The 13,652-nt window shown below is 38.4% G+C and overlaps 1 protein-coding gene across 2 annotated transcripts in view; it reads left to right on the forward strand.

Annotated features, from left to right (window-relative positions):
- Positions 1–13,652, forward strand: part of LOC121947736 (ecto-NOX disulfide-thiol exchanger 2) — a 242,114-nt gene that overhangs the window by 14,834 nt on the left and 213,628 nt on the right. For both annotated transcript variants that reach the window (XM_042492831.2, XM_042492832.2), the window contains exon 2: positions 3,467–3,562. The gene's annotated coding sequence lies outside the window, so the exon portion shown is untranslated. The remainder of the gene's footprint in view (positions 1–3,466; positions 3,563–13,652) is intronic.

The raw sequence follows: 13,652 nt of genomic DNA on the forward strand, positions 1-13,652 counted from the left end.
GGATGGGTTTTTGGACATAGAAAGAATTAAGTTTCCAGAGGAAGTACTGATGCTGGTGAGTTTTCTTAATTATAGAAAGCTTCTTCTCTGTTTGCTCAAACTTCAATGTGTTATCAAAGATGCTGCCAAGATATTTATACTGGTCCTCGACAACATCCACCTTATCGCTGTGTAAGACTTTTTCTCTGTCATATAGTAGCAGACCTCTGCATTTGTACTGCTTTGCCACTGTATGTACTCTAAAATGTATTCTCCAGCATTTTAAAAATGCAGTAAATAACATTTTATCACGGCTTTAATATGCAGAATGTTTGTTTAATTTAATGTTTGTTTAGTAGTAGCAATTTAGTGATACTTAAGTATCCATAAATGGGATCCAGACAGTGGACTAAAGGCGCGTGGTGAGAAGTGCTTAATAATGTGATCATTAAGAAGGCGCTATGGACTCTAAGGAATCTGTATTGGGTTGAAAAAGGTACCAACAAGTGCTAGCCAAATATGAAACAGTTTCAGAAGGCAAATAAAATAAGTGGATGCTCATGTAATTGATATATTGATGCAGATCGATGGATAGTTATACCCCTATAAAATTTGATTTAAAAAAATCACAATTTATCACCTTGTCCACAGTATTGCAATATTGATATATTATGTGCCATATCACCAGATTCTCACCAATACACAGCCCTGTTACTTACAATATACACTCTCTGAGCCTTAACCTCTACCTGGGCCTGAACTGCCTCGTGTGATGGTGGCCTTGGTTTACCTGGGAGTCGACTGATAGCTGTTGGAAGGAGAATGAGGAGTGACACGGACAATTAAAGGGCGAGATTCAGCCCCGCCTGACCTTCTGATCAATGCACTCCTATTTAGAGCTGGCAGGCTAGGGACCAGCACTCTTTTTCCAGACTAATAAAGACGGCACAGAGAGCAGCTCCTGGGCTGGACTGCCAATACTTTTAACGCCCCCATCGATTCTCATTACTGTTAATGGTTTCTTTGCAAGTGTGAGCCGGATGTTAAGGAGGATGTGGGTGGGCATGGGTGTAGCAGATTTGGCGAGGGGCAGCGTCATCATATTATGACCCTGGAGAGTGGAATGGCTCAGACGGTGTCAGGTTTCAGCGTGTTGACCAGTTCCTGTAATACAGTGTGTAAAAGTTCTTTTTGTGCTGATCCTAAGTATCTCCTTAACTCCACAGGAAGCAGGAAAAATAGAAAATCACTGATTGAATTTTGCAATCATTTTCATTTGGCTTGCTCCTGACCTCTGATATGCTGCCCACATTTCTGATTTTTTTCAGCAGTTGAAACAGGTCCGGTGTTTTGCCCGCTGACAGCTGTTTCAGGTGGTTGGAAGAACATTTGCTGAATCTCGTATTAGTAGGTGGGATTAAGAAAAACTGAAAAAAGGCACCAAACATTAATGAGTTCATTGCAGTTTATAATTTTACAGTTCACAAACAAAACTAATAAGTCTGGGTAAAGCAAAATAAGATTTCTTTCCAAACATAAAATACTTGTTTAAAACGAGAAAAGACTGTGAACTTTACTAATTGAATTGTGCAGTTAAACTGCTCCTCACCATTTCTGTGTCTAGGATTTTTTTCTGGTGGGCCTGGAATCATGGCTTGATGACACACTGGAGCCATCCTGAACATAACCGCTCCCCCACTGTATAAAAAGTAATGTTAGAGCTCAAGCAGTTTCATTCATCCCGTGTATGTGAGCAGTGAGCTTGCTCAGTCAACAAGCTCTGTTAGCTCTTTCAGTCTAATGATTACATAAATAAACATCTCTGTGAAATGCCACAGCCATATAAACAAAAATGGTCGTTACTGAAGTATTTTTCAGTCCAGAATTGGCTATCTGACCCAGCAGTTACTGCTCACTGCTGTGGGTGTGTACTTTGTGTTAACGTTAGCTGCTGAACGAGACACTGTTGCTGCAAAACAGCTTGTTCTTCGGCTCAGTGGTTCTTGGTGGAGTGTCTCAGGTTAGAGAGTACTGCTCTCTCTCTTTATCTGTCTTTTTTTAAGATTTTTAAGCCTAGTTTTATATATTTGGCTTTTTTTTTCAATCATTCAAATTTGGCTAAGTGGTTAATAACACACCAATCAGCCAAATTTGAATGATTAAAAATGATAATAGGTTAAAAAAAATGATGAGGGCAATAATGTTTAAGATATTTCAAATGGAAGTGTCATTTTCGTACATGAAGGAAGTATCAATAAGCCCTAAAATGAACCCGAAAAAATAACACCACACAAGTCTGATTTCTCTCAGCAAAACAAGCACACCTATTCATCTCCTCGTTGTTTCATTTGTCTACTAAATAATATAAATCCTGAACAGTCTGTTTAATCCACCTCTTAAGTAGCAGCTTAAATATTTGTGTATAGAAACCACATACAATCAAGCCTTAGGAGGTGTATCCACTGTAATGGGGCAATAAGGACAAAGATGACAGCTACACTGCATTGTTTTTAATGCCCTAAAATGATCCACTTCCTGCAGGGTCTGCAGCATCTTGTGATGATGATGTTCTCCCTCTCGTATGCTGCAGGAAGTAGCTCTACGCGTTTTAGTGGCCTGTAGAGCTGGGTCTTATATTCATTCTTTGGCTCTAATTAGTGAGCAGCCGGGATTGTAATGTTTCTTCGGGGTTATATGATTCTCATTTTGCTTATCTTAGGACAATTCTTTATACGGTAGTCTGCAGTAGTACGCTGCCTCTGAGGTTTTCTTCCTCGCGCAAATGTTTTGGGAATACAGCAACATTGTCAGCTCATCATTTAGGCATTCAGTGCTGCATGAGAGACCTTCACACAGACAATTGCACCACAGAAAAACAATGCAAAGGGTTGTGTAAGTGTGAGCATTTTGCCGCAGGGTGCAGGTAAAGAAGATGAAATACAAATGAACCAGCCCAGGATGAGGGTTTAAAATGCAAAGACAGTGGTTTATGTCCTTGTACTCCTCTGAGCTTTGATTGTAGCACTCTGGAAAGTTAATCACAGCAGTAATAACTTTCTCCTCCATTGCAATGCTGGCCAGGTATGCAGCAAATTAGTACAGCAACGCTACAAGATATTTACCTCCTTTTTGTGATTGCATGTCTTTGATTGGAAAACAGTGTTTTGTTAAATGATCCAACATTTTGCTGTAGGATTAAAAAGGCCAGAACCAAATGTTTTGCCTGATCTGTCTGTGGTTGAGATCCCCCGCTGAGCCAGAGCAGTGGTCTCATTGAAATGAGTGACAAAGCTTGAGCTTTTGAAGCAGTGCTGTCAGTATGAAAGCTGCCGTAGGCTGTGCTTTAGCATCCAAAACTGAAATGTGCTTTATCAAAATGGACTTAATGGTGGTGAGTGCTTTAGTTCCATAGCTCTAAAGCTGACTGAGAATCATGATTTTTTTTGGTAGCAGTGTGGGCTTAATTTTCTACACTTTTGTTCTGCAGGATCAAAGATGAAACCAAACAACTGTGACGTCCTTTTTGCCAGATTGAAGTGGCCTGGTACTTCAGAGAACTGGGTCTGTGACGTCAACAACGCAGGTAAAATATCCATGTTCAAATTTAATTATGACTGTGATCCACTGCCTTTAGGGTTCTCTGAGGGCGGGAAAAAAATCAGCACAGCATAGTATTGTGATATTTTGTGTGGCAATATTGTATCCATGCATCCAGACACCAAATGGTTTTTAAAAATATATATATTTAATAAGTACTATTGCAAATACAAAATAAACTTTAAGTAGCCCACTAGAATTATAAAGTCAATTCCTATTTCAGTTCACTAGATTAGTTTTGTTGCAATGAAAATGATTGAAGTGAGATTGACAAACTGAAAACATTATCTTATTAGATAAACCAGATGCTGACAGTGTTTTTTGTGATAATGTCATATCAGGGGCCCTCCGGTAATTCCCATTTTGAGGGTTTCCCAAGCATCGGCATTTACTGCCACATGTTAATTTCCTATTTTTTAAGCTTCATTCAGAGCACTGTTGGAATATATGTACCTTTCGGTAATTCAGAGTACCACACCACAAAAGAGCGCTCCACTCAAATAAGCTCAGTCAACTGAGTGGTCACCACCATCATTTTATTGTTGTCCATCGTTTTTCTTAATTACTCTCGATGAAACCAACTGTGTTCCAATAGAAACTACGCATCACAAACTGAATAACTGATCAATTCTCCTTCCTCGTGACTCAAATTCAAGAAACTGCTGCTGAGAAAAAAAATGACTGAAACTTAAGCCTGCACTGTGCTCACAGCCACGCAAAAACACCTCTGAATTTAGAGAGGGCGCTAAAGAATGATCATAAATATACACACAAAAAAAGTTTGCTGATCTGTCAGCCCCCCTCATCAGCAGCTACTTTCCGTGGAAAACACTGGCCTTATGTTGTATATTTTTCCTTTGACCCAATAAGTTTTATCAGCATGTGTCAAATAAGATATTATTATTATAAATTAAAATGTTCCGTTTAGGAAAATTAAGCAATTCACCAATTAAGAATCTTGCCTTTTCTGTATGTTTTTCCCATCTTACCCTTTTCTAATGTCGACTATTTCCAATAATTACTTCCAGATTTAACAGCTTTCTGAACATCAGTGTTAATTAGCCTTATAATTTTAGCAGGAAACCAGTTGTGAGGGGGAAAAAATCATCCTCTGTTGGTTTAATGATAAGTTCATATTATTGCAGGCCTTTTAATGTATCTGAAGTGTCCTTTTGTTGTAAAAGTTTTTGTTGCGGTTCATTTTTCAAAGGTGGCACTTGTACCTTTAAATTGATGCTATCCAAGAGTGCCGATATAAACAGCTGTCATGTAGTTATAGTTTGATGTCTTAATGTTTCGTAAAAAAGATTTGAAGTGGTTCAGTGTAATGTCCTCTCTACAGAGAAGTACAAGGGGGTACAGCAGTGCTTTAAGTATTTTGCTTGCAGGATATCTACAGTTCTTTGTTGTCCCAGAGGTTCAGGTGCTGCCTGCCTCTCAGGCTGTTAATACTTGAATCTGCCTTCAGATTCAGCAGCAGATAACAGCAGCAGTATCTCCTCTAATTGCCTGTTGCCTAAGAACTACTAACTACTGGAGATGTGGGCTGCATGTCAAATAGTTTTCCCCAACAGGATTCTGTGCCAACGTTTGGGCACATGCACAAATTAGAGGCCTGCTCATTTGAATATACTGCAGAGTATTTTCAGTCCGTGGCATAATTACCTAACCTCTGTTTTAATTTAGGAATTAAAGGCATATCACCATAATATCCCTTAAAATTATAACCTAATTGAAAAATGCATGGTCAGGATTGCTGATCAACAGTCCACACTGAGCAGACAAACTCCAATTTGGCATTTAAATGACCATTTCAATTAAGTTTTAACTGAAAGGCAATACTGCTTTATTGTCTGGTGCTTTTTGTAGTTTTGAAACACAGCACAGATTTCCCTCAACCATCTGACTCCATGTGGTTTGCGTTCCAGTAGTGGTGTAAAGGAGTTCATGTGGATTATATTTGCATGTGGACTGTATAGACTCCATTGTTGCAGTTAAAATGTGGAACATATGACATTTTGATGGGATGTCATATTGAAAATGTAGCCCATCTGCTTCTTTTTCTCCATTCAGCTTTCTTTTCAAACTTTGTAAAACTTGCTTTTTTACTTTTTTTTCCCTCCAATGCATCATCTCACTGGGAGGTTCAAAACATTTTTGTTTGTGTGGCTGACCATGATCTACCAAACCAACCAGAGTTTCGAATGGAAAATAAACATTTTGGCAGCATTGCACAGTTAATGACCGTGCATCAAATGCCAATTCTCAACTCCCGTCCTCGTCCAAAACACACAATCAAGCTCATTTGTAGAGGACTTAGAGTCAACGATGCTTGTTGCTACCTGTTTCAAGCAGGACTCATTAATATGAGTTGTTACTCTCATTTATAATCATGCCAAGTGGGAACTTGACGGTATCAAGCAATAAAATGAAGAGCGACAATTGTATTTGGCTGTAGTGTGAAAGTGTCTTGGTGGCTTGTAATATGTCCTAATTATATTATGTGTGGTTACATAAAAATAGATTTACTATTCTCTTTAACCACAATGAGACAAGCCGGTCATTTATAGACCCTGTTTTTTGTGGGGGGCATTTTTGTCTTAGGTCCCAACCATAGATGTATAATAATAACTAGATACTGGTCTCTGAAATGGTGCCTATTCATTTTGATGGAACTGTTTTCCTGGCGCATACACCAAAATAAGTTCCCAGCTTTTGGGTTTACAGATTTTAAAACTGTTATTCTCTGCTCAAGGAGAATTATAACATTTTTAGAGATCAAAAATCAGGAAAGTCATTTATGATTTTGTTTGCAGTGTCCTGTTCACAGTTTTACAGACGTCTCTATTACAATGGTGGCCTACGGGAAAAATATTTTTGGGCTGTAGGGGATTTTTTAGCTACAATACCGCAAATAGCAACTGTAAAAAGATTGGAAGCAAGGCTGGGTGGGGTTCTCGGGAGCCTGGTCCATGGTATTTATGTATAGTATATGGAGTATTCCCCTAGTGTTCAACACAAGGAAATGCATCTCTTTAAGGAAAGATAAAAAAGACACTACAGAAACAGCAGAAAATGTAATTTTGAGTGTTTTTTGCTGTCCAATCTTGTGGAATATGTGCATGGAGCAGGACCAATACAGCATGGCTACAAATAAGTGAGGAGGTTGGCCTGTCAGGCAGATGGACAAAAAAAACTTCATTTCCAACCCCCCTGACAGGTGTGTAGCCTGTTTTGTCAAATGTTTTAATAAAGACATATAATCCACTTTACATGCACTCTGTGTTACAAAGCTGGCATGCTACCAGTGTTAGCATCTTCACATACCGTAGAACTTTTCACAAAAAAATGTATAAATAGAGCTGTATTACATTCATCAATCTGTAAGCTGATTTTTTTTTTTATGTCCTGTGGCACAGTGCATCTGGTTTGTACAAAATCTTTGGCAAGAGTTACATTTTTTAAAGTACCCAAGGCAAATTCTGCTCAGAAAATAACAGAGGGAGGAGCTCTGCAAACACATTGGGGATCACGTAGGTTCTCATATGGATAGACTTGCTGTTGTCTCATATCTGTACACGGCTTTGTAGAAATAAGGTGTAAAGTGAAAAATTGATCAAACAGCAGAATGAGCATGAGTTCCTCTGTCTCTGGGTCAGTAATGCCTTCTGAGTCCTGACAGACAAAAGAATTTTTTAAAGTTTCTGTAGCTTTTCAGCTATGCAGCGCAGTTATTTCCAGTATCGCTCACTCTGTCTTCTCCACAACTTCAGAGTGATTTATATTCCCATACATAAAGAAATTGGGATCCTAAACTCCAATATTAGCTGGTTGCTGATTAAGTCCTCATTCTAATTTTACACATGCTAGATTTCCAAGTGACACTCAGTAGAGACTATAATGTCCTAGTTTAATACCCAGCATGGAAGCAAATGGGTCAAAGCTCTCGTTTTTTAACTGGTCACAGAAGAATATCCGCCACTTCAGCTTTTGGGGAAAAAAAACAAAAAACTTTCAAGGTGAAGGATTGGATTAGAGGACTTTCTTCATGCTGCTCACTGAGAGTTTTGATTCACAGCAAGAATCCTTTTGTCACTGCGAGATATTTTTGAGTTTTTGGTCATCCTGTCTCTAAAAACACCCACTAGAGCCGGCTGTAAGACGCGATAAGAGCTTTTTCTGTTCTCTTTCATCTAAATCATATTCAAAATACTGATGCTGTTGTCTTAGATTTTTGCTGAGAGCAGCTTCCTCGACTCAGCAACTTGACCACACACACAGACACAGAGACACACTCACACACACACACACGCATGCACGCACGCATGCACAGTGCCACAGATACTTGCCAGAGGAATGTTCGTCAACCTCTTACTGGTTATTACTGAGAACAGCTATATGACATTTGAGAGCAACCAAGATCCGACTGTCTGTGTGAAATGTAGAGATATTACATGTTATGCAGTTACTAGTGCAGACATTTTACAGACCAGGACAAATCGCTGTCAGTTTCTAATTTAACATTCTGATAGAGCCATTTTCTGTCAAGTGCTATGTGCATTTTGCCTCGGCTATTTCCATCTCCTGTCTGTTTTGCAAGGGTTTACACCTTAATACTCTACTGTGAGAGGGTGAAAGCATGCGTTGAGGTGTGTAGGGGGGAGTAATCGTTGCGGTCCGCTGCTCTGTGGTCTTTTTCAATAAATCATTAACAGAATAAAACCTCCTATTTAAACTGAATGGAGCAGCAGTTCCATTTTTTCTGTCTTGAATTTGGAGCCTCATTGGCTGCTCAATTTGAAACTGTGAAATATAGACAAATAATTTTAGTAAAATGGCTATTGATTGTCCTGAATTTGAAAAACAAGACAAGTCCTTTTTTTCCTGTAAACTTTCGACAAACAATATGAATTTAAGTCTCATTTATTTAAGTGAGTTTGTTCTACGTTTTTTTCCTCATGCATGAAAATGTTGGACTTTGTCAGTGGTCTTTATTGAAACATTTTGTAATTGTAATTGAAACTTTGATACTTTGTTATTGGAGCTCCACTACATGCAACAGACGTTGGTGAGAGTCTGCACACACACACACACACACACACACACACACACACACACACACACACACACACAGAGTGACAAGGCTAACTATGAGCATCACATAGCTAATGTTACCTAACAGTTTTTAGCAGCTTTGTAATCACAGAGTAATGCTGTTTTGGTTTTGATGAGAGTTTGTTGGGACCATTTACGGGCTTGTTGTTGGATGTTAGGTGCAGCCGCTGTGTTAGCGGGTGCTAAGTGGATAGACCCTGGAGGTGGTCATTCAGAGCTGTGTCTAACTTGTATATGAGAAAAACTGAATCTGTTTAACCTTAAATCTTAAATTTGTTGGGGCTAGTATGTTGATTCTGTTCTGTTTTGCAGGTTTGTGATGTGTATATTGGATTCTGAGTCTGTCCTTATAAGGATTTAGAATTCAGGACATGCCTTACAAAGAAAGGAGCTATTTGCTTTTACTAAGTGAATATTGATTTCAAGTAAAACTTTATTCACGTTAAGGGAATTATTTTTGCTGATTTCATCTGTTGATTATTCAATTAGTCAATTGACAGAACAAGAAAAAAAAAGGAATGACAAACATTCACAGTTTACTCCTCAAATGTCAGCATTTGCGTAAATATTTAAGTAGTTGTTTTTTGTTTTTTTTATATATGACTAATTGGGTGCAACATTTAAGAGGCGTCTGAAAAAAGTGTGAACTTGGTAGAATTTCAGCTTTTACAACCGCTCCTGATTTCAAAGATGCACAGCCAGGAAGGAATTCTTCTTTTAGGATTGTGGCTCATATTGTTAAGCTCTCGCCCAAACAGACATGCCATTCACAGCAGCAGACTAATATTAGCACTCACCTTTGCTCCTTGCGTCAGTCTGTCTCACTCTGTCTTTCTCACAGACTTTCCTGTAACACACACACAGTCAGTAAATTAGCTCCACTTAGCTCCACCTGTTTCCCAGGCTCAGTACTAAACTGTCTTTCAGATCTCTGTCTACAGAGAGCAGAACAGATGTGACTGCCTGAATACTCTGCAGTGTTTCACATCAGCTGAAACAGATAACCTTTATTACAGTTGCTCAAAAACAACACATGAGCCAGGTTGATGGAACTCATGTGCAGTCACCAGTTAAAATAATCCTTATAAACATTGGTCATCAACCTTTAACTTTTACATCTAACCTGTTTCTATCATTGTTAGAGCCAGCTGCTTGCCTAGTGTCAGTCTCTGTTTTGTTCGAAAATATCGTACTGCAGCATGTGACAAGCAAGTGGGCACAAAGTCTAAAAAGCAGCACAGTCACCACTTGGTTCCATAAAGGCACCATGAAAACCCCTAATGTCTTTTTCTCTAACATTTTCCACAGCAGCAGTTTTGTGATGGTGGTAGCTAATTACAATATCTTCGACTCATCTCTGCCTCCAGCCTTTTGTATTTTAAAAAAGAAGGCTGGAGTTTGGATATCTAGTAGGCTGCAACGGCTGTTGAAGCACCTACACACACTCTAGCTCTCTCTTCCACACCGACACATACTGGATGAATGCATATAATATCTTGTTGTGTTGCTCAGTATTTCTAACTTTCAGCAACACTCTATCAAAGTTATGCTCTAAGATTGTTGTGTGCTCATTGAGGGTGAGGTTGTGAAGCTGCTTCCTTGACAGTGAGTAAGGATTTAATTTCAGGGTAGGTTCCCCTTCAGTCCAAGAAAGAGATGAGATAATTGATACTAGGGATGTGTGCAATTAGTTGACTAGTCCATAAATGCTTTTACCCTCACTGTTGGGCTCCAAGAAATAATAATAGTCATTTGAACTCATTGAAATTATTTTAATTTTATTTGAATGCGTTCACCCAAATAAAAATATTATAAAAGGGGCAACCTTTGGCTCATTTGGGGTGTGCACCCCACATAGGATGAGTCCTTTGCAGTGGCCTGGGTTTGATTTCAACCTGCACCCATTGCTGTTATCTTCATCGCTCTCTCTGTAGATCTCTCTTTCTCCTACTTGTACATTTATAGCTGTTCTGTCATCAATGGCAAAAACGCCCCAAAAATAAATAAAAACATATCTAAAAAAACAAAGAAAGAGAAAGTATCGTAATATTCAGATACAGGCAATAATTTTTAAAAAGTCAATTTTAACTTTTATTTGGTGAGTTGTCTTGTTTTGTAGGAGAATGTGCAAATTGCCACATAATTAAAAGACATTTAAGCGGACACACATGGTAAGCTACCAACACACACAGATTCTAGTTTCTGTGGGAAACACTGGGAAACACTCTCTTCCCTCTCACAAGCTTGAAGTTAGTTGTATGTAATGTTAAGGTGATCACATAATTTGCATTCTTGGCTCTAATTGGACAATTATTTTCTCCCTTTGCCTCTATACTGGAGCACAACTAAGTAATTCATTTCCGGAGTAATGTGATTTATCTTTTTAAAGCCTCGGCAGCACGTTAAAGTTCAGTCATATTGGATGGGGAAGTTGTTTACAGCGATGATCACCTTTTTTCACATTTGTCTAAGGTGCTTTAAGAGTTGAAGTTCAAGCTAACAGCTGTGCTTCTGTTTCCTGAGGGAATCAAAATAAGCGCAGTTGATTGTCTCTGGGTCATCGCACCCACAAGTCAACAGTAGTACGCACTAAGTTCAGTTTTTTCCCAACTTCTCGAGGTCACACGGCTGGGAGACTGGAGAGTAAATATACCAGGGTGCAGAGTTGCAGCCTTTGGCAAAAATACATTTCCGAGAATTATTATTATTTCTTGATGGAATCAGACTCTTGAGACACCCAATCATTCTTATAAACAAATTAATACCAATAACACCCCAAGGTTGCGTTTAGCATGCAGTGTTTAATTGTATCATGCAAATGTTTTTGCAGTTTTTCTCATTAAAGGGGTTTGTTAGTCATGTAGCAGAACAGCACAATTTTAAGATATTCAGCATTTCTCACTTGTTCACTTTATCTGCTGATAGTACACTTTCTCTCTAATCATAATATCACAGTCAAGCCTATCAGTCTGACGTGTTAACGTTTGAAGTGAGATTTGCAAAGTTCATGACATTAGATATTTGTACGAGTTGAGTAACAGCAACATCAACTGTCACTATGGTAGTGTGAACTTTGATAATAGGTCTGATATGTAATTTCTGAGTGATTCAAATTCTTTTACTTTTATTGGATCTGTTAAACACAGTGACACATTAATTTCACTTGGTGACATGTTCATTACTGTGTGAAACGCTCTCTAAAATGAAATATTGGTGCCACCAAATTACGAGCCCGTGCCACTAATGGGAAAATGTCAGCCGCGGCAGGAGCAAAAAATAGAGCTCTTTTGGGGATTTGGTGTTTAAACAACTCATTGCATGGTTTAATTGTGGTGTGGTTTACTGCAAAAATGAAAAGATTATTACTTTGAGAATTTAGAGTTTGCAGAGCAGATAAGACACAAAGCATGTTTCGGTTCATGCACACCTTTGCTTGCAAGCTGATTTGTGCTGCTGCATGTCTTTTTGTAGATTTTGGTTGATCTTTTGAAGTTGCTTCATACGTTTTTGTGATGTCTGCCACCAATTTTGACAGCGTGACGAATCAAACTCTGACATGAGTATAATCAAAGGCTTTATAGCAGTCCTGTGCAGCATCTACTGTATATAGGCCACAGTGTTATTGTCAGCTGGGACGAATATTTGTTTTTTATGTCAAGTTGCCATCATAAAAAATGTGTAATTTTCATACACTTTTTTTAATTCAGTTTCTTGCTAATTTTGGGGTAATTTTTTCTTTTGTATCTCATTGCCTTTTCCATGTTTCCTGAAAGAATCAAGCCAGACTGCTCAGGTTTCAAAATGTTAATCAGTTGCTTTCAAATCCATTTGCACAGAAGTCAGAGTAAACACACATAATCTTGTTAAAATATTAATATCTGTGTGTGTCTCTGGTGGCTAAAGGGAGCACATAGTGGCAGTGAAGGACAATGTCATTATTTCACTCCTCTGGGAAAGCCTTACAGGGAAAAATAAGTTAGTGGCATTTTTTCCCTTCACCAGGGGAGCGTCACACAGAGCCACCTCACCCTGGGTCTCCTTTTCTCTGCTACTGGTGTAAATTATTGTTCAGGTATAAATAGGCTGACAGTCTGGCAGGGCCAGGTGGTCTAATCTGCCAGTTCAGTGTCCTGCTCCCTGCCTGGCAAGGTGGTGTGGTGGTGTTTGTCCCCACATTAACATTGGCCTCATAACCCACAGATGGGCTGGTCCTTGTATATTGATGAAAAGGTGGCCCCATGGATACTTTTTAAATATTTTATACATAAGAGACACCTGATCATTCAATAATTGTAAGGCATGATATCAAATGTATTGAACATCTTTTGTGGTCATCTAGGTCTCAACATTTGAAAAAGTGTGAACGAAAAACTAGAACCACAACAATTATTGGTACATTGATTGATATAAAATTTTATTTTATACATTAATTGATTTAAGTCATTTTAAAGCAAATATCTAACAGTTTTACCTTCTTAAATGGAAAACAAACATGGGTACCTTGTCTTAGCATTTTAGTTGACTGAATATCTTTTGACTTTGGAGTATAAATCAGACAAAACAAGGCATTGTGTTTATATGAGATCAGTTTACAATATTAAAATTTTGACTCACTGGCTAAGGGGACTGAAAGATGAAAACAAGCCACCTGCTAAGCAAACTTTCTTTTGGCCAAAATAACGGTAGTGAACATCAGACCTGCTGCTAGTAAAAGTATAGTTTATTACTAACATGTCTATTTTTACTGGCCAAAATGTATGCTCATTGGCTGTGGCTTTAGTATTTAATTATTTAAATAATAAAATAAAATAATAAAAGCAGTAAAACAACTTGCTGTTTGGGGACCTGTTAAATAAGAATATTATGGGGTTTGCTAAAAACAACTTGAAGATGAGGAACTGCAATTTTTGGTACTTTGAAATTGGCTTCATTGCCAGTTGGCTCCACTTGGTTGCAATCTG

This window comes from Plectropomus leopardus, chromosome 8, assembly GCF_026936395.1.
Source record: "Plectropomus leopardus strain MGB_pleo_1.0 chromosome 8, ASM2693639v1, whole genome shotgun sequence".
NCBI lineage: Eukaryota > Metazoa > Chordata > Actinopteri > Perciformes > Serranidae > Plectropomus > Plectropomus leopardus.